Raw genomic sequence first — 27088 nt, 5'->3', positions numbered from 1 at the left:
ACAAAATAAAACAGAACCAAGAGGTTAAAATTACACTAATTAATTGCAACTACATTGTACAGATTAAAAGTAGCTCTAAAGAAAATCAAAATGTCCTGTTTCACCGTTGTCAGCTAATTTCATTCATGAGCTTTTCCGGTCGATTTCAAATGTGGCTGTATAGAAGAAGGAAAGTCAAAAAGTCATTTGGGAATACAAACAAACGGACTCTAAAACGTATTAAAAGTGACTGAATTTGAAAAACAATTGAAAAACAAATAAGAACTAATCAACTAAAAATGGATTTGCTCCATTATGAAAGATTATGTGCCAAACATATCAAGCGGGGGACTGTCTAAAAACAACGAAGAGGTTTAATTGGACTTTATTAACACTATTTCTATTAACACTCAGTTTTGATTTTATTCATTTAACAACACGTTTATAATTGTGGAGGAAATTCGCAGATATTTCTTATATTTTGTTGATAATATTTACATTGCATTATATGCAGCGCATACATTTTGATAACGAGCTTCGTTGGGTCCGTTAGTAAAATATGAGTGTTGTTGTTGTCTTTGTAAACTAATCGTTTCTAATGGAGTCATGGACATGGGTTGACAAAACAACGAAATATATACAGTATGGAAAATGAATAAAACATTTGCTCATGAAATTCAGAATATTTCCACGCAAGTGCCAGTTGGGATTTTATGCACACTGAGTTTTGATTTGAAACAATAAGCTGTAATCAGTTTGGGGGAGTTTGATGAAGTAACACATTAAGAATTTCACCATAAGTGGTTGGATCCAGCAGTGTTATACAGTCGCAGCTGCTGAGATGTGGATCTTTGTCCCTTTTTTTCCACACGGTGGAATTGATATTGAATAGATATTGGATTTTGCTGGAGCATGAAGCCAAATTAGTCTATGAGTCTCACCAGCATGGATATTATTCATGAATAGGCCTTTGAAACCATATTTACATTTATGTGAAGGCGACGGATGGCTGATGATTAAACCGTGCCTCTTCGCATTGTCGTCGTATAAATATTCACTCCAGTAAAGCTTGCTGACGTGTCAAACAGTGCGTCGTCTCAGACACAGTCTGCATTTCAAGTCTGATCTGAACATATTGACTTACTGTTTATTGCTTTCCACTGCTAACTTGGCATGAATATTTTACCGTCACGCTGTCTCCGGGGTGCCTTCTTCAGGCATTTCTCACATTCTCAACAAGTGCTATTATTTTGTGAAAGGTCTATTGCTTTTGAAAGGAGTCCTAAATAGCCATAACATGAATGCTACTTTAGATGGCTCAAGAAATGTTGCCTGCATGCTTGGCGGGTTTAATGGAACATACTTGGAAAACGCGGGTAGCAATTGTCTACGCTTTTCTTGCATTGCGTAAAATAAAAAAAAAGTATGGTGGCTTGAAAGGGTTAAAAAAGAGAGCTCAATGATGGATATTTTTAAACATATTTAGAAACTGCACTACATCATGCTTAAAATGGTTAACTGTGACATTTGGGCACACTGGGAAATATTAGCTTCACTTAATAACCACAATCTAATTACTTTGCATGGAAAAGCTTTGATTGTTCATTTCCTTTCATTTATTGTGCATTGCCAAGGGGTGTATTTTGTTTTGTTTCATCACAGAATTAGACATGTAGGCATGTCATGCTGGTGCATCAACCCACACTGGTGAACTCCAGTTAGACTGACTCAAAGCAGCTTCCATGACTAGTACATGTAATTCGGTGTCGGGCCCTGCAGCAGCACTGTCACAAGCGGATGTTTTTCCCCATTGTCAATGATTGACTTCCTTTGTGAACATAAACGCACAGATGACGAAAGCTGAGCAAGTTTACAAAAAGCTCTCCCTCTTTCAAACAGTGCTTTAGAAGAAAAAAAAAAGATCCAAAATATTGTTCATTCATGACGCATGAATCCACGAACACCATCAAGCAAAGCTTTTATCCAAAAGAGGACACTCGGTGGTTATGAAAATGCTCAGGGGCTATTTTTAACTGAACCATTACTTGAACCCCGTTGGATATTATCATTTAGTATCCGTAAATGTGGTTCTGCGCTGTCCTGTGATTTATTCTAGAACCAGATGTGGGAGGCAAAAGCAGATGACTTCACATATGCAGATGTTCCTTGTGAAATGAATGCATTAAAATATTACAGTCGGGAGGGGGGCGATGGGAGGACTGCTACCATCTTGAAAATGGGGAACACTTATGTGAAAATTAGAATTGACTAACAGCCCTTAGATTTAAATGCTGATTGCATTTCTGGGCTACTATTATGAATCCATCAGCGAGTGCTTGAAGTTGAGAACTGACTTCTTCCTTGTGCTTTTTGTCTGTGACGTTTCAAGAAGCCCTTTGAGACAAATGAGCGCGGGATGCAGCAGCTGGCAGAGTGGAGTCTTGTTTTTGAGAGGGAGAAACTTCAGAGCCATGCTTAATCTGTGGCTCCTTACCTAAATGGTTCCCAGCAGCTGGGAGAGGAGGACCTGGGCAGGTGATTACCAAGGCAGATGAGAGATGAAGCCCAGTGATTCAAATGGTACCAGCACACCATCTAACACAGAGTTCACCTTTCGCTTGACAGCTGCAGGACCTCCTCTAAGTGAGAGCTACGTTTTCATAGGTTGATAGCCGGACATGTTTGTTTGATTGCCTGTTTCGGCTTGTACATTGTCATACGTCATCACAATTCCATTACACGCACCGCAAACACGACTTGCCGAAACGGGATTAAGCAGCTCTGTTTATTCGATTATTTTAGTTTTGTGGTCCACAAAAAGACAGGAGCGTGCCCACACAAGAAAAAAAAGGGTTTGGTGTGGGTTTCCATGCTCAAGCTGACCTGATGACCGCAATGCAATGAAGCATGGAGGAAGAAAAATTATGGACTAAAATTTGCACTTTCAGGGGCAATACAAGACTGTGGCAAGGTTGCGATCGCAATAATAATGCATCATGGCAAGGAGAACGGCCTTGTCGTAGGAATGTCACAGTTGCAGAAGTAAATTTGTACACCCACCTCTAAGAAAACACCCACTGAGCCACATACTGAGGAACATTACACATCAAGATAAATAAAAATAGATTCCTAAAAAATATTCATAAAGGGATCACACAGAATTTTATCCGTGATTGATGATGTAACTTTAAAAAAAGTGAATCTAGCAGGCCTGGAACTGATTGCGAATGAGAAATTTGCTAGTCACGTGTTGCTAGGTAGAATCGCCTATAAGTATGATTAAAAGTCAATTAAGACAGACACAACCACTGTCTTGATTGAATGGCAAATCGGTAGCAGACAGAGTCAACAGAAACAATCAGTCAGAAAACCATACAAAATAATATCTCAGATTTAAAAAATGAATAAAATCACTGTGCATCTGGTGGTGTTCTGCAGTTCTCGGCTTAATCTGTATTTACAAGTCAATATTTCACAGTTTTAGTGTGACTGGTGACAGCAGAGGAAGGTAGAAGCGCAAAAAGCTGCAAAAACTACATCAACGAAATCTCATGAAAGGCTGCTGTCAAAACATTGCAGGTGAAGCGAGGCAGACATGTCTTGATGAAAATGTTGTTCACAGTCTGACCCTGATGTTATGATGCCATAGCGTATATTATGAGTGGTGTGCTGGCAAACTTCATGATCTATAGATTTGTCACCTGCAACGCCATAATTTCAAGATGATTTTTTCCACCTGGAAAAACACAGATTCGACATCTGGAGATTTGCAGTAGAAGCCGCAATGTCCACAAGGAAAATGGCCGTGTAGACGAATGGACACAGAGCAGGAGAGTGACCTCCACTCGAGCCCCCACTCATTGTTCACCTCAGCCTTTAACATTTCATTCCTTCTGCTCTCCTACTTCATTTGAGCTGAGTGCACTTTCTGCAGTTCAGGTTTAGCGGCGCACGGGTGACTTAAATGATCTCAGATTTGTGACACTGCGTTAAAAACGGCAAGAAGACTCCCGGGAGGAGTGCTGAAGAGACAAAAGGACACGGTGCAGCGATTCAAGGCCAGCATGAGCCCCGCCCATTTCTGCACATCTCACTGCAAATTTATGGTTCATGCTGATTGCAGGCGGAGCTGTTTTGCATATTACCTATCAGCCCCCGAGGAAAGTGCCATCGCTCATAGCGCTGTTCAATGGTTTGTAACTTGATGAACTAGGCAGGTTGTAAAGGGGACAAGTCAGCTTTTTTTTTAACCTAAATTATTTTGAAAAAGGGAACTGGAGTGGAGACATTTGGAATTTAAAATGACACTAAACAAAACATATTCTGCTAGACCACAAACTAATTTACATGAAGTTTTCATATGCTTAAAACAAAATTGCTTTTCTTGCTTGCGCATGCACAAGGCAATACCCAGTGGAATTATGGGAAAAATTCTACGTTTATAGTATTTAACTTCAAGTGCATTTGAACATATTTGTTTGATCATGTTTTCGTGTACCTTCCAACAAATTTGCGAGTACGATCAAACGTAATTGCCAGTCCAAAAACCTTTACTCCAGATTACTCCATGCTTCCGTAGATTTGTGCTGCCAGTACAAGCTCTAATTTTAATTTATACAAGTCGCACGAGTATAAGTCGCACTATTTGTCAAACGATGCAAAAAATGTGAATTATAATCTGAAAAATACACAATATGTATACAGAATATTTTCCGACTCACCACTACTTGAAAACCTCAGTTGCACTGAAATGGCACCGAATGGAATGTCGACAAAAAAAAAAAAAACCTCTTAAAATGTTGTAATGTGAAAAAGCACTGAATTTAGAAGCTTCAAAAGCAAACATAATTGTTGTTATTCCTGTCATGTGTTCTTGGACAATTTAAATCAGATTGACAGCTGATTGTTTCCATGTGGACGGCAAAGTAAAAATTTCATTGCACAGGGACAAACAAGCAATGGAGTTCTTGTGATATTAAACGCTTTCAATCTCGAATGTTGAACGTTTATCTTTTGAGCAACAGCGGGACCATGATTAATCGTGCATATACTCATACACACAGTGTGTTGACTGATGAAAAAAAGAATGAAAGAAAGAAAAAACTCAAAGGCACCCCCCTGCACACAAAGTGGTGCAGAAACTATTGCAATTAAATCCCTGCAAAATGAGGACTGAGTGTTGTATTTTTTTCGCTTCAGATGCACAGACAGCTTCACCTGAGATGAGAGTGGCACTCTGTAATCGTTCGGCCTATGGAGATCTCTTCACCATGATCTATGGGCTAATGTCACACTGCTGGATTGAATGCAATTTCCTGAAATAGACAGAAAAGTCTACTTGGTTTTATTCCACTCCTGTGATACCTCTTCTGCACAGGATGCGAGATCTTATCTGGCGCTACCATTACATTGCCCATTTTTGAACAGTGTCCTTTCAAAAGAAATCAAAACACCTTATTTTACCAATGCCATTCTATATATATTTATTTATTCATTATATATATTATAGATGTTTTTTTTAATTAAATTCATAGAGACGATACATAGATACGATTCATTTATAATATACTATTTTTTTCTGGTATGCAAATTGGACTAGATACAAGTTTATACCAGTTAAATGTTGATTAGCTGATGAAAAGAAGCAGTAAATTGCGATTTAACATGGCACATGGAAAAACTAAGTTATGGGGCTTCAATAATAATTATGAGTCATTTAACACCGATGTAAAGTTTTAAACAAAATGCTTTGTTTGGACACATTTGAACCGTAACAGTAAACAACTTGCGGTAAAAATCATTTATCGGGTGAAAGGTCAACGTAGTCATCTCCTGCATAATTTTAATCTCGATAAATGATCTCTAACAATTAAGACAATTTTAATGAGGGGGGGTGCGATGTCTCGAGAAGAATTAACGTATGTCATATGAATTACTTAGTTGTATAGTTGTTGGTTTATTATTTATTCATCGCTCATTTTATTTATATTGTTATTTTTTGTGTATTATTTATTGTTTGTGCCTTCTTGTTTTTATTTTGTGTCGTCTACTTGTATGTCTCGTCACCGTGGTATAGAGGAAACGGAATTTCGGTTTCTTTGTGTGTCTCGACATATGAAGGGATTGACAATAAAGCTGACTTTGACTTTGACTTTAAACGATGGATGATTCCCAATCAGGGTCCTGTGCTGCAAAAAATTATCCAATGTCACTAAAGTTGTCCCAAAATATCAATATTAATCTTTGTTGGTATATCTATGCTAGTGATGTATCATGACAGACAATATAATTAACTGCGCTTCCATTAGATGACGGACGATACAATAAATCTGTTGCCATTCACACAACAAAACAGACAAGTAATTAAGCTCACCTTCTGGCATTAACTCACACAAAACAATAAACATGAGGGACTTCAGGCAAATTAGAATGACAAAGATTGATTGCACGAGCAGTTACTTAGTTGCATCGGGAGAGACACAAAACTCAACACGCAAGGTGTGTTTTCAAGCATTGTCTGCAAAATAGGAAATAAAATAATATAACAGAAAAAGGCACGTAAACATTGTGTTCTTTCCACCATGGTCATTGTTTCACATCTGAATCTGTGTCTACGCTTATGTTTTAAGAGACACACTATATAAGAAGTGAATTCACATGCCAGGATTCACCCAATGAATTATTCCTCAGTGTACAAACATTCCAGCCCTTTGCTGAGTGCCTCAGTAAAGCGATTAAAGGTATTTATTTCATCAGGGAATACAGTAAGTGACGGTGCTACTGTTTTGGCCAGTTTGGCATAATGAGGAGGGAAAAAATAGGTGAGTGCACCAATTAGTCAATTGTGGCTGCTGTCGGGAACTCTTAAAAGTGGTCACAGCCCACATTCGAAGAGAGAAAGCAGGTGAATTGGCTGTCAAACACACAATGAGCCAAACAATGGAATAATAGTAGAAAGGAAAGTTTGGAAAATTTTAATTCAGACAGCAAGCACTTAAAGTACATGGGTTCTTAAGAATGCTGTATTATTTTATTCCATTCTGTGCCATGCTTTGAATATAATGTATTGATGTATTTAAAAGGGGCAGCGTCTGTGTTTGCATCGTTTTTTAAGGGCGCTGTTTACGGTGTTGAGTTGAGATTTCACGTGACATTCTGGGACAACTGCTTGATTTCCTTTGTAGCACCGAAAAGAAATTCATTTAATTGAGGCAGAAGCGGTTCTACTGAAAGTATCGTATTAAATACATTGCATTATGGGGGACAAAAAAAAAGTGGCTTGTCACATTATTTCTGTGTTTCAGTGCAAATTGGACTTTGTCCAATTTGTGCATTGAACTTGGATGTGACCTTATAGCATGAGCAATTTGGCATTTTAAGAGATTTGATTAATCAATGACCTTTGCTGTGCTTCTACCGGGTGAAGATGTGCACAGCATGTTTACATCAGTAAAAGTGCAGCAGGCATTTAATGAATATGTCTTTATTATTATGTATTAGAATATAACTGTAGTCACTCTGAGGTGGCATATTTATCCCCCATAAGGGAAATTCAATCATTAATTATAATATGAATTATTGTCTCAGATGGGGTTCTACTATTCTGTAGAAGCATTTTTTTTCCTGACGTTTTAGACAGTCCTGTGTTAGCTGGAAGGGGGCGGCAGATCCATCAAGTCAGTTACAAGGTTGACCCTTCATTGATTTGACTGGTTTTCCCTACAGATTAGATCTCAGGGAATCCAAAGGCCTACGCCGTCCCTTGAACTGTGTCTCGTTTATTCCTGACCGACTGTCAGGTACAATTCTGCAGAACCACCAGGGAAATAGTTACCATGAAGAGTCTGAAACAAAGTTGAGGCACCTTTCAGTCATGTCAAAGTGCATACTAAATGAAGAATGAATGAAATCACCAATGTTTCTGAGGTGGTTTGACTGTCAAAAAACTGCACAGGTTGAGGCTGTCTGAGAAGGGAGTCCGAATATTTCCATGTTACAGCAGAAAATGTTGCAACCGTGAATTAACAATCCAACAATCAGATCATTAAATAGGATGTAAAAATACTTTTATTACAATCCAACACAACAGAGTGAAAGAAGCGATACTTTGGAGACAAATTTCACATTGTTGTTCTGTACAAATAGCACTGACAGGAAAGGGTAATGAAGTGCCAACTTGGGAAATGGTACTGGAGATGTTTCAGAGGCAGGACAGTTTCTGTATAAACAAGAATGCTATAATTCCCGGAGAGTGCTATGAGGTTTCACACCAGACAACTGGTTGTGTTGAAAGCACATGTTGCTGTCTAACTAGAGGCTGGCACTGATGTTGTAAATTACCATATTGTGCCATGCTATCTGCTGCCTGGAGATGGTACTGTGCAATAGATGCTATGGATTGTCCAAGCTTGTAACACTGTATTCCTTAACTCAAGTTAAAATGGATACATCACGTCTATAGCCGTCAATGGCAGTGAGTGAGTTCACTTGATTTTATGAAAAAGGCATTTTTGCTGTGTCTACACAAAGCAAAGTTGGACAAATGTACATTTGAACAATTGAAGAACACCTATCTTCAGGGAAGACAATAGCAGACAATGGCCACTGGGCTGCAGAAGTAAGTTGATCCTTAAACAATGCTGCACTTTCAATAAGATCTGGAAAAATCTGCTGTCATTTTTATGTGAAGCGATCCGTTGACGTCTGCTGAAAGTAAGTATTTTGTAATCTAACTTTACTTTGAAAATCAATTAATCAGTAATGTAAATAAGTTACCTTTAAAAATCAAATAATCAGTAAAGAAAGCAAGGTACTTCTTCAAGGCGACTGTCATCTCGTCATGAAATGTGTTTTTACGTTCAACTACTTTTCATGAAATCTCTTGCTGCATTTTCATCTGCTATTCTCTCTCCTTGAGATGCTTTGCTTCAAGATAAACTAGCTTGAGCTTGAATCCAAACATCGGCAGGGGGCTTGCCAGTTAAATAAATGAGGTTTTCGATTCCAGCATAACACGAGCGCCAACACTGACTCCACAGACACGTTGTGATTATGTAAACAGAAAGCCTTAATTAGATGCTTGTCTTCCTCATCACACTTTCCCATATAGTCTTTACCCAGTTAGGTAATCATGTATGCTGTCAGGGTAAATCATGATGAGCTTATTCAAGGTCTGTTCTGCTGGTGATCAGGGTTTAAAAACGGCGCAGTTAGTACCTTGGTGCTAAGCATGACGTGGGTTATTTTTCCATACATGGTATTCACAAAGCTTTACTTTCTGCACTATTTAGCTCTAAATACCGTATTTTCCGGACTATAAGGCGCACCTTCAATGAATGGCCCATTTTAAAACTTTGTCCTTATATAAGGTGCACCGGACTATAAGGTGCACCATTAATGCATCATGTCAGATTTTGAATCCAAATCAAATCCTTCTCCATTTTATCTTTTTTATTTCAACTTCAGACGCAACAAATTACTTTATAATCACAAAATAATGATCCATAGTCTTTTTGATTCATGATTCATAGTCTTCAGTGGGCCACTTATGATTGATTTCATGACAATGCCTCGGGCCAGTTTAAATTTACGAATTTGGTCCATATATAAGGCGCACCGGACTATAAGGCGCACTGTCGGCTTTTGAGAAAACCTTTGGTTTTTAGGTGCGTCTTATAGTCCGAAAAATACGGTACATAAAAAAATATTAGTAAATAACATTTTATTTCATGTTTCCTATATTTATTACAACTGAGGCTCATCAGTTTCATTCTCATTAATGCTGGCAAAAGTAACTTTATTGAATGTTTTGAACATACTGTGCGTGTCTCTATTAGCGGCTAGCATGTTAAGTAAAGTGAAACTAAGATAGCGGAAATGCTTCAACGTGCTTTGAAAAGGTGTTTGTCACCGCACAAAGGATTGAATAATGATGTTTGACACCAGTAAAATTGTAATGTCACCTACTGTGTCAATTAGGGGTGTAACGATTCATCGATACACATCGATTAATCGATATAATGCTCTACGATTTATTGGCATCGATGCTAAACGTAAACATCGATTTATATCGCCGTGTTTGACCTCGGACATTAGACGCGACTTTATTTTGAAATCCAGTTCATTGTTGCTTGCTTCCTCTTTCCGGGAGCAGTACGTGTTGTGTTGTGAGCAGAGTAGGCACGTGAAAGGGGAGCCGACAACTACGCGGCTCCTGGGCTGGTGCTATGGCTAGTGTCCAAGAAGACGAGGAAATTCGCTCCCCTTTGGGCTTCAAGACATTCGTTTGGAAGCACTTTGGATTCCAAAGAAAAGATGGCTCAACGGACAATTAAAATTATTGTAAATAAATAGTTCAGTAATGCACTTTAAAGTTAATGGTATTACAAAAAAGAAAGAATATTCATTTTTCTTTACTTATATGAGAAAAAATATAGGAATTTGATAAAGTTCAGTGTAAAAATAAGCACTTTGTATACGACAATACTCTTGTAATTTCCTAAATAAAGAGTTTGCAGTACCTTGTTGATTTTGCGTATGAATTGTTATAAATCAGGATATTGTTCTATATTTTTTATTTAAAAAATAAAAATATCGATCGTGGAGCACTATATCGTGATGTATCGTGAATGGATCACAGCAGGCTTTAAGATATCGGCAAATATCGTATCGTGGTTCTTTGTATCGATATGATATCGTATCGTGACAAAACCCGCGATTTACACCCCTAGTGTCAATGCTTCGGTAGAACAGAAGCTCATTTTATCCACTGGAGTCTACATACAATGCAATAATTATGAGAACACGGGCGTGCAAGACTCTAATCTAGCAAGGCTAGATTTTGTTTGCTACACTGGCAGGTAATACATCTAAAATAGAAAATTAAAATTCAGTGACACGAGCCGCTTTCCGTGCTCATTACAAACACTGTGTTTAATGTTCCAAACATCGCACCGCGTCACTCACTGGCCTCTCTGAATATTAATGTGAATTCAAATTCTCTTATTTCTCATGATGTCATTTAATGGAACTGTTTCTGCACAACTGTCAACCTCTCACCCACACAGCGAGCAAACCTAACTGCCAAGGGATGAACGATCTTCATTAGCAAGTGTTACTTTTGGAGTAGAGGATTGTTCAGCACATGTGGGTGCAGGTGGGCATGGAAGCCACACGGAGAATGTTGAAGCTTGATATTAAATTGGAATAACAGCTGGGTCGTTGAGATATGGCAGAATGTGCACTACTCAGAAGCCACGTGGCTCCAAAGTCACTTTATTCCACCAAATTTAGTTGAAATTCAAGTGTGTCCAACAGTTCCATAAGCCACATCAATGAGTTAGTGTGAAGACATGGAGTGAGCCAAAAGCACCCGAAGCAGGGAGCATTGGTAGGTGTTAAATATGGACAATAAAGAAATGTGAGCAATTACGCATTTTATCTTCCTGCCTGACAACACCCATTTTGAGCTTTTAGCTGACACCTCAACTCTTTTAAGCCTTCAAAAACCTTGCTGCTAATTCAGGGCATTTCAAACTGCTTTGTTAAATACATTTCAGTTGTTCAACCACAATTTTCTTTTCTTATAGTCCTTTTAATGTCTCCATTAGTGCAGAGATGCAGTGAATAACAATTAAAGAGAGGTGAAAGAATTCAGTAGATAATGAATAACTACTGAAGGAAAGCTGCCGCATTGAGGGTTTTAAATCCTTGGCTGGAAATAAATTGTACTGTAATTATTATATCTATGGACATTAATATAGATTATAAGACTGGCTATCTATTTGTTACCTACCTGTAACCTCACAATCATATGTTTCTAGATATGGAAAACCTCTAAAAAACATTCACCATAGGAATTTAGGCCCATAAACTAATTTATAGAAATTGCTAGTAGCTGGTAAGGTCAGTTAATTAATATCGTCTCATGTGAAATATGACATGCACAATTTAGCACAGAAAGCAAAATCTGCCCAGCAACAAATCTTATTTTCAAAGTACCCCAACTTCCCGGTTCAAGTCGAAAACAAACATGCAATATGACAAGCCCTTTTTTTATGTCCCCTGCCAGAGTGCAGGTTGTGTTTACAGTGCAGGTTTAACGGAAAGGAGAGGTGTAGCAGAGAAGGTCAGGACCGCAGCCGAGGAAATGTGTGCAGACAGATATGTTTGCACTGATCAAATACAGCAGTGAGACAATGTAGTCCAGAGGGTGTGGGCAGGAATGGTCATTGACTTAAATGCTGCTGGCAATAATTGTTTGGCAGAAACGTGGTGGCAGGACAGACTGAAACAAGATATCCAAAAAAAAAAAAGCGGTTTGGAAAAGTGCGTTTGGAAGATGGTGATGATGATAATTTTTTTCAATTCAGCAAGGGAAAAGATGGTAGTGGCTTTATTGGCTTGTCGCTATGGCAACATGCCTGCTAACAAGCTAAATGCATGAGCAGCTTGATCTCGGGATTTTTATTAAAAGGAGGTGAAGATCCACGTAAAACCAAAGCAGCTAATATATGTCGTTAAAATTGCAGCCAAATGTGCAACGTGGATCGGACCTGAATCAAATGTGGCCTTATTTTAGAGTGCCTGCTCTTCTCAATTGTGTGGTCCTTTCCATATTCAGAATTTTTAGTATATTCATCCATTATATTGGAGATTCTCATTAAAGAGGGACATTGCCCCGCATTAAACTGTTCATTATTCTATTTCTTCACACTTGAAATTCTAATTTATTTGAACAATTAAGAAAATTCCTTTTGAGATAATCTTTTTAATATCAAATGACTAATGAAATGTCAGCCCTGTTGACACAGTGTAATATATTTTGAGCAGAATAATGTCTTTAGCCACAAGTCATGTCAACTGCAAAAAAAAACAACAACACACCTTTTCCAGTACGGAGAGGAGCAACTGAAGACAAAAAAAGTTGGCAAACTACTGAGCATTTTGTCCTTCCTCCCAACTTCTCAAGCTACCCCTGCCTGTCGGTTCCGCATCACTGCTTTAAATGCTGACGGAATTGTGTCCCCTTCATAAATAATACTCTTGAAATCTGACTTCGTCCTTACCCTTAAAAGCAATTTTATAGAAAAGCCAAGACTGACAGCATGCACAGGAAATGAATTTTCAGAGAGAGAGCGACAGAGAGAGAGAGAATAATAATATTATTAATAATAATAATAATAACAAAGCATTAGTCATGTTCTGTTCTTAAATAAAGTAAAATACTATATAAATAGTAAAGTTACTATATACATAAGAATGTCACACATTTTAAATTTCCTTTTCTTTTTAGAGGCTATTTTTTAAGGACAAAAAATTTGCATACAAATGAAACAGCATGAAAGAAAATCTGTGCGTGGATTTAGTAGAAATATCGATTACGTCAATGAAATGGATACTCCAAATGACAGTATATTTGTAACAGATTGTTGTCTTTGCACTGCTGTTATATTAAATAAAATCACATCTGACTTAATTGTACAGGTATTGCATCTTCCTTAGTAATGAATATTTACAATATGCCTAATGTGGGTGAGTGGTTACAAATATGTTCACATTTATTTTATAAACTAAGCTAACAATTTGTGTCATCTAATTGGTGCTTCAACACTAAACAATGCCTTAGGACAAATGAATCCACTTTGTTGTTGACGGTGGACCAGGATGACGATATGGCGTCTGACATCTCATGTTATGTGCGGCTAATGAGGTGATTACCCAGAATATTAGATACAAACCACCCCCGGGACCTCGTTGCTTTAAATGAATACATTTTGTTCATATTTGATTCTTGTTGGATTCTGTATTTTAACACTATAAATCCCTTCAAGGTCAGATTTGCACAAAATACTTACAACTACCGTATTTTCCGCCCTAAAAGGCGCACCTAAAAACCTAAAATTTTCTCAAAAGCCGACAGTGCGCCTTATAGGCCAGTGCGCCTTATATATGGATCAACTGATGAATTTGTTGATCCATACTGGTTGTACACAGTGCTCTGCCAAAATGTTTCAGTACGTTTTAGTACGACTAGTAAATTACAAGGTCGCATCGCTTCCCAGCATTACGGCAACTGTAGTCAGGGGGCGTCACCGAATAGCTGTTGTACCCGCGAGGCTATTTCATGTCAAAATAGGCTGCTCTGTTAATGTTTCGAGTAAATCTACGGATGGATATGGAAGGGAAACATAGGTAAGTAGTACCAATGCGTTAGATCGAACTTTAGTATGTTCCGATCATTTTATAGGAGATCGTTTGAGAAACGCGATTGTTTACACTTTGCTGAGGCTCATGGGAGATTGCGAGCTGAGGCTCGTGAGACTTTGCGGATGGCTAATGCTATTGCGATAGCTGCTATACGTACCAGGCTATTTCATGTCAAAATAGGCTGCTCTGTTAATGTTTCGAGTAAATCTACGGATCGATATGGAAGGGAAACATAGGTAAGTAGTACCAATGCGTTAGATCGAACTTTAGTCAGTTCCGATCATTTTATAGGAGATCGTTTGAGAAACGCGATTGTTTACAGAGGGCTCGTTGGTTATTGGCTAGTGGATGCATACCGCAACCCTAGTCAACCTCAGTTTGATGCAGTATAGCTTCTATTTTATGCGCCTTATAATCCAGTGCGCCTTATATATGGACAAAGTTTTAAAATGGGCCGTTCATTGAAGGTGCGCCTTATAACCCGGTGCGCCTTTTAGGGCGGAAAATACGGTACATAATTTAGAGGTGTTAAACTATTAAAAACAAAACCCATTTTGACAGAGTGTGATTATATATTTGACGAAATAGTGATTATTGCTTTAAAGAAAAAAAACAAAATAGCTATTCTCCACATGTCGGTTGACAGAAAAAAAGTAAGTATGGTTATGTCTTGCTTTGAGAAAATGCACTTCAGACGTAGGTAAAACTCCATAGATGGTTATGAGATCAGTCTAACAGCAAGTAAAATGTGCCCAGAGCAGTCACCAACTTCTTCAGCCAAAGAAAATCCAAGAAGGAAACTCTTCCACTCCTCCTCATTTGCACCCATACGGGTATCCGTCTACAAATGTGATGAAAATGCAGTTTAGCTATACGAGTCGTATTTAAGGTCTGCCTACACACATTAGCTCCTTTGCCACAAGAGAAAAAGGCTGAGGTTAGTCTTTTTTTAGTTTCTGCTGGTGAATAGTAAACACTGTTAAAATTGGGCCTCAACGGTCCAAGTATATGTATTAGAGCAATCGAGCTAATTAAATCAATGCGGACAATTCTAAACTAAACAAGTTTCCTGTTACTCATAACCTGTAACAACTTCTTAGGGGTTAATCATGCCGATTCTTTTGAGGGTTTTTTTTTTGGGTGGGGGGGGGTCAATATTGGATAGAAAAAAGGATTTTGCAATGAATCATCCAACACCACCATAAAACAGTACAATAGCCAATTAACTAATCTAGTCTCAATATCAGTCTCATTATGTTCCATTTAACCATCCAGCCAGCCATTGTCTGTTCCAATTATCCTATTTCATTAACTGGAATTGTGATTAATGATATATACTACATATATCATATATCATAGATAATACAGTGGTGCCATGAGATGCAATTCGTGATTGGACAGATTTCTTTTATGTGCTTTTACTTCTGAGCAGAAATTTAAGATACAAGTACAGTATGATAGTGAGTAGATAGTAAACAAGTCAAAAAAGCTGTTCCAGGTGAAGTTTACTTTCAAACGAAACATAAAACAAAGAGTGCATTTGAAACACCATATTGTTACTTTCGTGTCTCGCTTGCCGACATAATAGTAAACACCTTTGACAGGCTGATGGAAAGCATCTGTGACACGGTGTTCCAACCCTTTAAGCAACAGATATTTGAACACAAAGGTTGGAGTCACACTCCGAGTTTATATATCTATACTCATAGACATGTATTTATTTTCCGTTCCAGAAACGCACAGTATATTTTTTAATCCAGCCTTGTGGAATAATTCTGGTTGAGCTTAATGACCTCGAACTGATTTTATGTGGTAGACAGTGCCCAATAATCAGTCACAATGTTTTGGTATGTATTCAGTCCACAATTTGCAATGAAGGGCAAAGACAGGATGTCGACTTTTCAGTTTGTCGTCTTTGATTCAAAGTCTTCCCTATTTATTTTTTACTTTCAGATTTTGCTAGCAGGTGTATGTTTTTGTCATAACAGAACTAGAAGGACTTCCTGCTGTTGTGTCTAAGAATCATGGGAACTATAGCCCCGCTAATGTAAACCATTTATTTAGCTCTTTTAGGCTGTCGTATTTTGCCGCTACACTACCAAAAAAACATAAAAACTATATAACATACGAAGTCATTATAATCAGCGCGCTTAATAGTCCAAGAAGAAAATACGGTATTATGACTACATCTTACTGAGTGATATCACCTCATACAATAAACTTGAGGATATCTGTATTTCACTGCCCCCTGGTGGCGAAGGTCTGCACACCGCGAAGGAGCAGCGCAATATTTATTAACTTGAAGCAAAAAAAAAAACATTTTTTACATTCTACTTAGTTGTGATAACTGTTAGTTTTTAAGTACAATTCTAATGAGTCAGTTAGTAAAAAAACTTGTCTGTATGGGACTGTTGATAGGTAATCAAATCGACATGAATATTCAAATTAAAAATCAATACTGCTTTTGCTCAGTAACATAATGATTACTGCATGATGCTTGATTAACACGTTAATTTAGTGTTTTCCATTCCATGCCTCAACAGGTTCCCACATTGCAGAATTGTGTGGGAGAGCGTTTATGGGTGATCCCTGTTGATGAAGAAATCTTCAGTCAACACTCAAACACTGTAAGTACACATTTCATCCCTTTAAGCCCTTTTGCCTTATATTAACCTAAGCACTACACAAGCACAGCAGGATTAACATCACACAGTGAGACTGTTCATACAGTTAAACAGGTCAATTGATTTCTGAGCTTATTATACTTGTATGTCGTGTGAATCGCGTGCAGGAAAAACTGTAGCCATGTCATGTGAATACCGCACATTAAATGTGATGAGGATTACACAAATTCATTATCAAATGTGAGCCGCGGGCTTCATATACACTTGGCATTAATGTGTAAGCTTTCGCAGCCTTCTCATTTAAAATGAGTCGCTCATAATTATTCCCACGAGTCTCTCCCTTTTCGCTGCCTCTCATTCTTCTTATGTCCATTAAGCAACTCATAGCCCGTGAAAGGTTATGAACTCTCCCTATTGTCGTGATATTGACAGCACGGCAGCATTTTGGCGATGAGAACCCATGTGCGTGTTTGTGTGTCTTCTGCAGCTTTTTGCTCACATCTGCAATTCTGCATTGATCCCACGCCAGGCAGTCAGTGAGTGAGCACAAAGCTGATGCAGACTTCTGGGTTCTGTGTTGGTCGGGTCCATCAGCCAGTGGCCATGGCCATAACTGTGAATGATTGCAGTCAATACAGCAATCACATTGTGCTGCAGTCATCAGCACACACACACACGCACACGCATACACACGCACACATGCTCACACTGCCTGCATGTGATTGATAAAGCAATTTGGTTATAATAACATTTATTTTTCTATTTCCATAAAATATCTTAAATTTAAGTTTAATACATGGCTGAGAAATTAATCCCTTGTTGTCCTAACACAGCATAGCATACTAAAGACTGTTTGGCAAAAACAAAATCTTAATTAGCATGCAAAACACCGCGTTAACAAACATGCTGTTTATCCCTGCAGCGTTTCGGGGTAATAATCAACTCATGGGCCCGCGTTTTGGTCTCCGAGAGGGAATTGTTATGCTTGTTAGAACCCCCCTCCATGTTGCTGATGCCACAACCATGTATTTTGTCACATGCATGTGGGTCACAGTGGAATACAGAGTCAAGTAAAAACATCACGCTGACTTGATAAGTGCTGTGAAAGTGTCGAGTTTGCATTTCCACTGCAATGCGAATAGATTTTTTTTTTTGTCTCCCGCAATGAGTGTGACGCTTTGCAGAGATCTGAACAAACAGTGACTGAATGCAAACGGCCACAGAGGAGCTGGATAGAAAATACAACTGCAATAAAGGGAAAAGAACTTAAACTGCTGTGGGAAGAATAACAGCCAACAAAGCATGTTGGGGCTGTCCCTGCAAGGCATAGATGAGTTTGTTTTCCACCTGAATTGAACAGCGATGTGTGTTTGGTTTGAATAATTAGTGCTGTATAATCTCAGTTCCGAGCCCCTCGGCACCTGAGGGCGGCCTTGTTATCGTAAACTCTTGAAGAATTACTAACTCATAGGGCCTGATTTACTAAGATCCTAAACAGCGGGTGTTAAATTGCTAACAGATTGCACGTGCTGGTTGTGAGCTCATCATCATCATTCGGCCCACTGGGTCAAGACAGACCAAACAATGCTATCCCACACATCTCGGTTTATCTGTGTTTTCTGAAGGTCTTCCATTTCAATCCATGCAACCCTCGAAATTAGATCCGGGACCCGGAGGGGGCAACAATTTCTCCATAAGCACAGAGGACCCTTCACTTTCAAACCAGATGTATGACAAAATATTTATTTTAGATATGAGCAAAAATATCTAGTATGTGTGTGGACGTAATCGTCAATACCAAAATTTTGAAATACATAGTCGGACAGCCACTCAACTATCCTCACCTTAGGGTCGACGAGAAATAAATCTGAAGTCGTTCCACCCCTGGTCAAAACATTGTGTACTTAAAAATCATGCGTTGATAAAATTATTAACACATGAACTTGTGAAAAACGGAATTATTGTTGTTTCCCTCCGGGGCAGACCAACTAGCCAGCCCTGCCGACAGCCTGTTCAGAGTTGTTCTTGGGCAGAAAGACACAAGAAAGGTCAGGCTTGATTTTCTTTTTTGTTTGTTTGTTTTGACAAGGGAAGTAACAGTTCCAACACTTGCTTGCTCTTCTGAAGTCTTTGGAGGACTTCTTTTCTAGCCTCGCTATCTTCAATGAAGTCCCCCTCCGTCTGTGGATGAAACTATTCTGTGCAGTTGCAATATGATGATAGCGATGGCGATTAGCTTGCAGCCGTCATCGTACACGGTGGCTTTTCTTATCTCACCTCCCTTGAGCTGACAGACTCTGGCACACTGAGGTTGCCTTTCTTCTCCATGCTCATACAAAGATTCAGACAGAGACTGCCCTCTATGGATAGTAAAACAGTCCAGCTTCTGTTATCGTGTAACTTTAGTAGACTCAACTTTTTGAGCAAGCAATATAGCTTGCATTTTATTGCCGTAAATGTGTCATTTTAGAATAATTTGTATTTCAAATGGCTCTGACACGGCAATCAGTCTCTGAAAGTAAGCCTCTTCATTCTGAATTGGAATTAATCCATAGTCCTCAGTCTGAATCCAGGATGCGATGAGTCTTACAAGTAAGTGCGTATAGGTTGGCGTAATCATTTCCAATCTCATCAAAATGTTCCTCGTCTGCAGTCACATCGTCTCCTGATGAGTGGCGCCGTCGTCACATTGGGTGACGTAGCACTGCAATTAATCACGGAGAAGGGTCGCTAATAAAGTAATTAGATATTCCAAGAATTTCATCTTGACATCCATTTTGCTCCCAGAAAAAGAATCTCAGTATAAAGTGCTTCAAGGCAGAGTTATAATTTGGTTTGATTGGGGGGGGAAATAATGACTGAGTGGCTTCTCAGCAGGTCACGACGCTACTGTGAAAGCTCGTACATTAGCGTGAAAAAGTCTGATAATACTCTACTTCCTCACAACAACTCCTTTGTTACGTCTTGTAAGAGATACTAAATACGATCTGTGAAATGATAAGACATCTGGAGTCAGCCCCATGACCATTTGAACAAATATGCCATAATGACAAAACCACATTTTAATCAGGTCTTTTTGTCTGCTCATTTTGCATCCACCTGTTATGCAAAAGGCCCCCAGTTTCCATTTTAATGTAACTCTGAAAAACACTTGCTCCATCATCCCTTTGATTCACTTCTACCCGACAAGTACCGCATATTCTTTATCACCAAAAGCAGTCACGTACGCAATGTTTCCAGGGACCCATTTTTGAGCACAATAAACAAAGCTCTGTAGCAATCCTAAATCACAGTGACAGATGCCGGCGTTAACCTTGCTTAAAGACAAAGCGCAAACTAAGAGTGTTTTGTCGAGCTACTTGTAGATGTTGTCCGGTGGCTAGTACACTGCAACCTTATACTCTTAATCCGTGCTCATCCTTGAGCCCTCAGGGCCACAGATGCTGCAGTGTACACACAAAAGTCTATCGCTCTCCACTTGTTGCCATGACGACACCTGTCCTGAAAAGTATGTAAATTTATTAATTTACTCCGCTGCTGTTTTTATTTTGGAGAAATGGGAGGTGGATAATTTATTGTGTGGTTATGCTGCGTATGAATAGCGTGTAACGGTAGTCCTTCTCCGCCTTACTTGCATAACGCCACGCAGGAAAAGCAACACAGCGTGCAGCTCAGCTACTCAGCTTATATTCATATGTTCATATGAGCATATGTTTTTGCTCTCTTCTGCATCGGCTCGAAGACTTTTTATCTGGGATTAATTATGCTGTAAATCTTTGTCTGACACTTTTTTGTTTTGTAGGGGAGTCAAACACGCATGTCTGCCTGCCTGCGCGTGTGCGTCTGCCTTTGAGACACAAATGCTTTTTGGAGCATGAAATAAGCTTTCCTTGAAAGTGGTGGCGGGTAGAGGAGCTGACGTCCCCATGCTATTTCTTAATTAAGTACACGCGGTTCTCATTTTTAAATTGTAAATGTCACCTCTGGGCGCCTAACTATCGTTCCGGTCTCTCCTCTTGGTTCTGGATGGAGCTGGTCAAGCAAAACGTTTGGGAGCTGTAACGCTGCACTCTGCTGCCATCTTAATCAGCCTTTGAAAGTGAAGGTCACGCTGTCTGGCCATCTACTGTGAAAATGCGAGAACTTTCTTCAAGTGGGAACATTGGAAAATCTGCTTCTTCTGCACGGTTTATAATTGTTATGCACTCAGAAATTGTTTCTTTGTTGTTTCTGTCTCTGGCCTCCCCGTGTTGATCTGAATATAGTGTGTGTGTCTGTGTGTGCATACTATTTTCTTTCTGACATTTTGGCTGGTCCAAACATGGAACATTCCGAAATGGGCTTTTTTTTTTCCTATGCATGCTCCAACGATCCTTTTGCTTGCACACTTTTTGGCCAGACAGTACAAACTGCATCTGGACTTCCTCTTACTGTCAAAAACAAAACACAAAAAATGAGAAATTGAAGTGGGGAGTGTATTGATGTGAGGGTTTTGGCCAAAAAAGAATGTTTTTTGCAAGGTGAAAGAAATAATTACATCAAGTGAAGGCCCTCCAGGTTGCAGAATTGTTTACATCAGTAACAAAATAAATAAACAAAAATAAAACTCCCCTGCTGAAATAGTACGGACTGTCAGGATTTATGTATTATTCATTGAAAAATGGAAGGAAAAGGAAAATAACAAAACTGCGTGAGCTTGCAAAATCAACATAATTTTAAAAAATAAGGGAAAATACAACATAATCTGCATAATGCTTAATTATAGTGTACCAAATCTAGGAGGTTCTTCCTTGGCCACTTTTTGATGCCCAACCATCGCAATTAACATACAAAATGAATTTAATTCTTTACATGTGTGTGAATGCGTTCTAGATGCAAAAGCAGATGGAAAAACAAAGAAAAAATTTTCGAGTGCATAACATTTATAAGCCATTGTATTTGAATTTGTGTGCTCATTTTTTCAATGCAGTTTTAACCATTTTTAACGACAAATTCTAGAAGAGTGCTGCATGCGCCAAGAGAGAAATGCAATAAATATTAGAATTTTGGTGCAGCTATACTTCAACTTAATGTGCTGAGCTTGAGTTTTCAACAGTTTTATGGGGCAAATTCGGACTTTTTATCGTAATCATATTTTTTTAGTGAATGATGCAGGAATGCTAACAACATTTCTGGCATCTTAAAGTGTTACAACTGTACTATGTACATTTTGGTGCTGATCCAAATTTGGATTGCTCGGCCTTGGCGGAGGTCTTCAGTCGACTGGGAGCCATGATACTCAGTCGTTTGAACAAGTAATTATGTCAACAAGTGTGAGACGAACCAGAAGATGAAGCAGTTTTTTTAGCAGTTTAACAAGAAGCTGCAGGATTTTTTTTGCTGACAGGTTATGTTCTGTCGGTTGAGTTTTACGTCATTTTGCTGCACCGCAACATCCCCATCAGCTCTGATAATGTCCTTCTTTTATTGGGACTCTGTAAGTCTGTTGGCTGTTCCTTTACACCTTAATTTTATCACCCCAAGTGGTTTATTAGCTCATAATCTGTCTTTCAGGACCTTTTGTTGGTTGGCTGTGTCTTTGTGTCTTATAAGCACAGCAGAAAGAAAGATATTTTTTACAATCTCATGAAGAACTAACCAAGGGTAGTACATTAGCCACACTCATAAGTGCAGTTTTATTATTTACAATATGTTCCATAATAGTAATATACGTAATTTTCTTGAAGAGCTATTAAGAGTTTAATATTATTCAGGGCTAATATTATTGTATTTGACATTAACTTAACAACAATACTTTCAGGTTTATTTGATCTACATTTTATCTTTATATTTTATCTTTATTTATCTAAGACTAATTTACGAGTTGAACAGAAAACATGAATGCATTAGTGCTTGGATAACACACATTTGATGACTATTGTATATATGGGTGATCATACCAGAGATTTTGTTTTTAAACTCAATGTTAACACATAACTGAGTTTAAGTACAAGAGGGAAAATCACAGTGGGAAAGCTTGTCATATTTGAAATTACTGGGGGTTCGCAGATATTTCGCAGTGACGAACGGCAGGTAGCGATAGACTCTAGCGTTTTGACATATGTACAAATTCGGGTAACGCCACTATCCAAGAACTGGAAGCTCATTGGTCAAACACAATTCCAGGATCTTGGTCAACTTCTGATTCGTCTGAATTTTGAAATATTTTACCTCTGTTTTTGTTTCTGTGTCAGGGTTGTGTAAACCCTCACTGTGTCGCCATTATTTTAAACATATTTGACTATATAGTGTAAAAAAACTTTGAGACACTCATTGATCGCTTCAAGTGTTTAGTATCACATCTCAGAAAAACCTTTTGATTCTCCCGGCATTTGCATGGACTATCATGTATTTTCCAAGGCCCAAGGTTATCACGCTCTGGTTGCTGAAAATCTGCTAACGTTATTGATTGCATTCCATTTAACGGGGAGAAAAGCGCACCATTGCACTCTGATTCATCACAACTGGTAACGGAGCCATCGCTCAGTGGACCACCAATTGCAAAGGGAATAAGCGTCTCTCCACAGGTGCACACAATACAACAAATGTACTGTGTGAAGACGCATTGGTGAATAACTCTCTGCTGTCCTGTTTTACTCCTTTACAAGCAGGGGTCAGATTTGAACATAGACAAAAGTATATATGAATGCCCAGTGTTCCAAAGCTTTCTGTACGGACACAGTTGTACAATTTATCATAGCCAAGTACGTTGACCAAGTTAAAAATCCCAACTCAATCAATACCATCAACGACGTTGATGCGTTCAAACAACTGAAGAAATTGCAAGATACCAAGCACTTGGTCAAAGCTCGTAAGCAAATTTCACATTAAATACGAGAACAAACACAAACCCGAAAATCATATCTGCTTCAATGCAACGGGCAAGCTCTTTTAAATCTGCACAGAGCAGCGGGATGCATTTTACTTGGCCCTCTCCTTCACCCAGGGAGCATTAAAACTGGCAGCCAGCGAGCAGCCAAGCATATATTCATTTCCTACACTGACGGAGAATTCAGCAAACAATATATTACAGGGAGTCACACACACACACACACACACCTCCTACAAATATCACACCAAAGACACGAGAATACTATTTATTAAGGAAATATAATAAAATGGATAAATGAGGTGCTGGCTACAAAAAAATATATAAATGATAAGTATCCTTGTTTACTCATTTATCTCGAGTACACTAAATTTACCACTCAAAAAACATAAATGGGCGTGTATACGTTTTTATGGATATTCATAAGTATTTTTTTACACTCGTACACCTGTACATGGTATGCATTGCTTAATAAATTCAACCTATCAAAGTAGTTATTTCTCTATACCCTCTGGTAACCATTATTATGATCTAGTCACATTTGTGCATGTTTTTATGCTCTCAATAAAGTGTGACTATAAAACTAGATGGTTGAAAGTCGCCCTCTTTTTTGTTTCAGCCAATTTTGGTGTTTTAATGTTGCCTTCTTTTTCACTGTTTTGGTCAAGCTCCTCTCGTTTTGAAGAGAGCACCGCGCCAGGAGGGTGGGTTGAGACCATTTGTTTTCTTTAACAAGTGATGTACAGTGACCGGCAGAATTAGATGACAGACAGGACAATGAGCCTGTTGCCAATCATACAACAAAATAAGACATGCCGTCTAACTTTGTGTGCAAATAAACTGGCCCAGATTTCACACTGAGTTGATCAATTTGTGAGTAAATTGAAACAGGATGGTCAATATTTCAGTGTTCATACTTTTGTGATGTTTTTGTATGGTGAGATTTTTCTCATGAAGAATTGGTGCCTTGGCTCAATAAAGAATGGGAAACACGGCTTATACAACACTTGGGTCGAAGAAAACATGCAGCAACAGCAGCCTGACATCTGGGAAAGCCAGATGATTACACATGTGAATGGAGAAGCCACTTGATATTCTCCACACATCCGCTAAACCATACCAAGGAGCAGATAAGTTGATGGTAGAAGAGGAAACTAAAAAGTGAAAAGGGTGAAAACACTGCTTTAGCGACACCATGTATTTTGACAAATCCACCGTGGTCACGATTTGAGTCTGGCAGCCCCCTTCAGAATACAAAAGATCATGCACAAGTGTACTAAACAAGCAGTTTCAAACCACTGGGCACTAAACCGGTAGCTGTCCCTCAGACATTTGGTACTTCGCCACGCAGACAGAAGGGAAAATAAACCAGACAGCATTTCAAATACAATATCAGCAGTCCTCAGTCTCAAGCATCAAGCCCGGTCTGCAAAACGTGCAACAAGAGGCTCAAAATTGAGACCAAAAAGCTGCCCAAAAAGTACTGAATACTGGTTTTCTATTCCAAATAATCTTTGAGAAGGGTTTTCTGCAATGACTGTGACCAAAACAAAGCGAAATTACAGGGTTGTCTGTTACACACTTATGGTGTCATTGTCTCCGATTACTCTCAAATGGGACCGGCTCACTGAAGCGAAACAAGTGCGGCGTGCTTACGAGTTAAAACAACTACATTCAGCATAATAGCAAATTGTGGTTTCAATCAACTGTTTGTATCAGTTTCTATGTCATTCTATCAGAAATATTGTTGTCATTAGTGCGTAAAAGGTTGAAGTACCCTGAACTAAACAATCGGAGCTGACACAACTACCCTGTGATGAATCGCTTCTAGATGGAGCGTAATCACAAGGACCTGTCGATAAATGCAAGCCAAGCATCCAGAAAGTGCATTCAGGTTGAGGAATAAAGGACAAGGGAGATAAATGAGTAAAAAAATAAGTAGACAAATGTCCTTCAGTGTTAAAGGAGGTCGAAATAGGGGATTTCTTTTCCTGGTGTGTTCACGCATTGTCGTCATAACCAATATTACAGTAATTGTGAATCAAGTCAGCAAACATGCATTTCAAACACATTCCACAAACATGACAGCACTGATAATATACACTAATACCATGTAAATGAACGGAAAGCCGTTTGGCATGAATTCAATATCCTTGTTATCGACCTTGACCATAAACTAGTATGCTTGCACTGCTAAGACTACAGAAACAGAAAGATTACCATACCGTATGCCATTTAACTTTAAGCTACTGTGCTGCACTGGAAACACTACAAGGTCCAACAGAACCCTCCCAGTAGCCCAAAAATGCCCCCAAACACTTGGTATCCTACTAGTTCAAGTTATGAGTGTGCCAAAGGCTATAAGAGAGACTGCTTTCTTTGATTGGCGGCAAATAGGCGGCTGTGTTCACGCCCATAACAGCGCAAACGACCCTTTTGTAAAGGGGACGGTTTCTGCGTGCCCGTGAAATTACCAGCACCCAGCCTGACTCGCTTCTGTGCAGATTTACAATACGCCCCATGTCAGACTTGAACCAGTTATGAAAATAGAGCCCTTTGTGTAGAGAATCTATTAGTTTCACTTTTTGAAGTGAACTATTAAAATAGATTAGGTTTTCCATGATATTCCAATTCATTGCTTGCATCAATATGGGAAGACGAGGAAGTGGACGACCACTTTACGGGGTGTCATTGGAGTGATGCCATGGAGGGGGGGGTCGTGCGGATTTCTGCCGAAAGTAGGCGCCGGGGGTGTTTTGGAGGGCAGTGTTGCGTGGAGAATGAGTTTCACTGTCTGCCGTTGGACTGTCAGGAGAGAAGCTGCTTCACTGGAGGGTGACAGCAGAGAGACAGAGCCACTCTGTTACTGTCATGGACACTCTGGCTCTCTTCTGGCTTTTAGACAGGATGGTACGTCGTCTGGTGAGCACAGATGTTCAAGACCTCTTGGCAATATTTGCACCTTTCTGCATCGAGACACTTTGAATTGGAGGTGGTTTGATTTTTGTTTTATATACGTTTGGAGGATGGGGCAGGTAACCAAAACAAGACTGAGTTTCTCCTTTCAGCTACAACATGTGGAGGATATACTCTACATTGTCCTGATGACAGGGAATGTGAAAATATTCAAACATTTGCTTCTTCATATTATTGTTCAGTACAGTAAATCGTATGCTTCGAAGTAATAAATGCCAGCACCATTCTTCACCACATATTATTTATGTCCGAGAAAGCCATGGTGCAGTGATTCGGGACAGCCTGCAGTCTCTATAAATGTTTTTTTTTTTTCTAATAAAAACAGCTCTATATGAATTTCAACTCTATATTAAATGGATGAGCTGCATTTTGACAGCCAAGAGACCTCAGCAACCAAGATCCTATTCAGAGAATGAGAATGTCAGAGCTGCGC

At 38.9% G+C, this 27088-nt stretch overlaps 1 protein-coding gene and 1 long non-coding RNA gene across 4 annotated transcripts in view; one reads left to right on the top strand and one right to left on the bottom strand.

Moving 5' to 3' along the window:
- The window catches only part of LOC119128668, an 85349-nt gene that overhangs the window by 31580 nt on the left and 26681 nt on the right, over window positions 1–27088 (bottom strand). The window lies entirely within an intron of this gene.
- frmpd3 (FERM and PDZ domain containing 3) overlaps window positions 1–27088 on the top strand; it is a 61703-nt gene that overhangs the window by 10497 nt on the left and 24118 nt on the right. For both annotated transcript variants that reach the window (XM_037261259.1, XM_037261263.1), the window contains exon 2: window positions 16731–16814. The gene's annotated coding sequence lies outside the window, so the exon portion shown is untranslated. The remainder of the gene's footprint in view (window positions 1–16730; window positions 16815–27088) is intronic.

This window comes from Syngnathus acus, chromosome 10 (genome assembly GCF_901709675.1).
Source record: "Syngnathus acus chromosome 10, fSynAcu1.2, whole genome shotgun sequence".
Taxonomy (NCBI): Eukaryota; Metazoa; Chordata; class Actinopteri; order Syngnathiformes; family Syngnathidae; genus Syngnathus; species Syngnathus acus.
The sequence above is the reverse complement of the archived record's forward strand: the minus strand, read 5'-3'. Positions and strand labels throughout refer to the sequence as shown.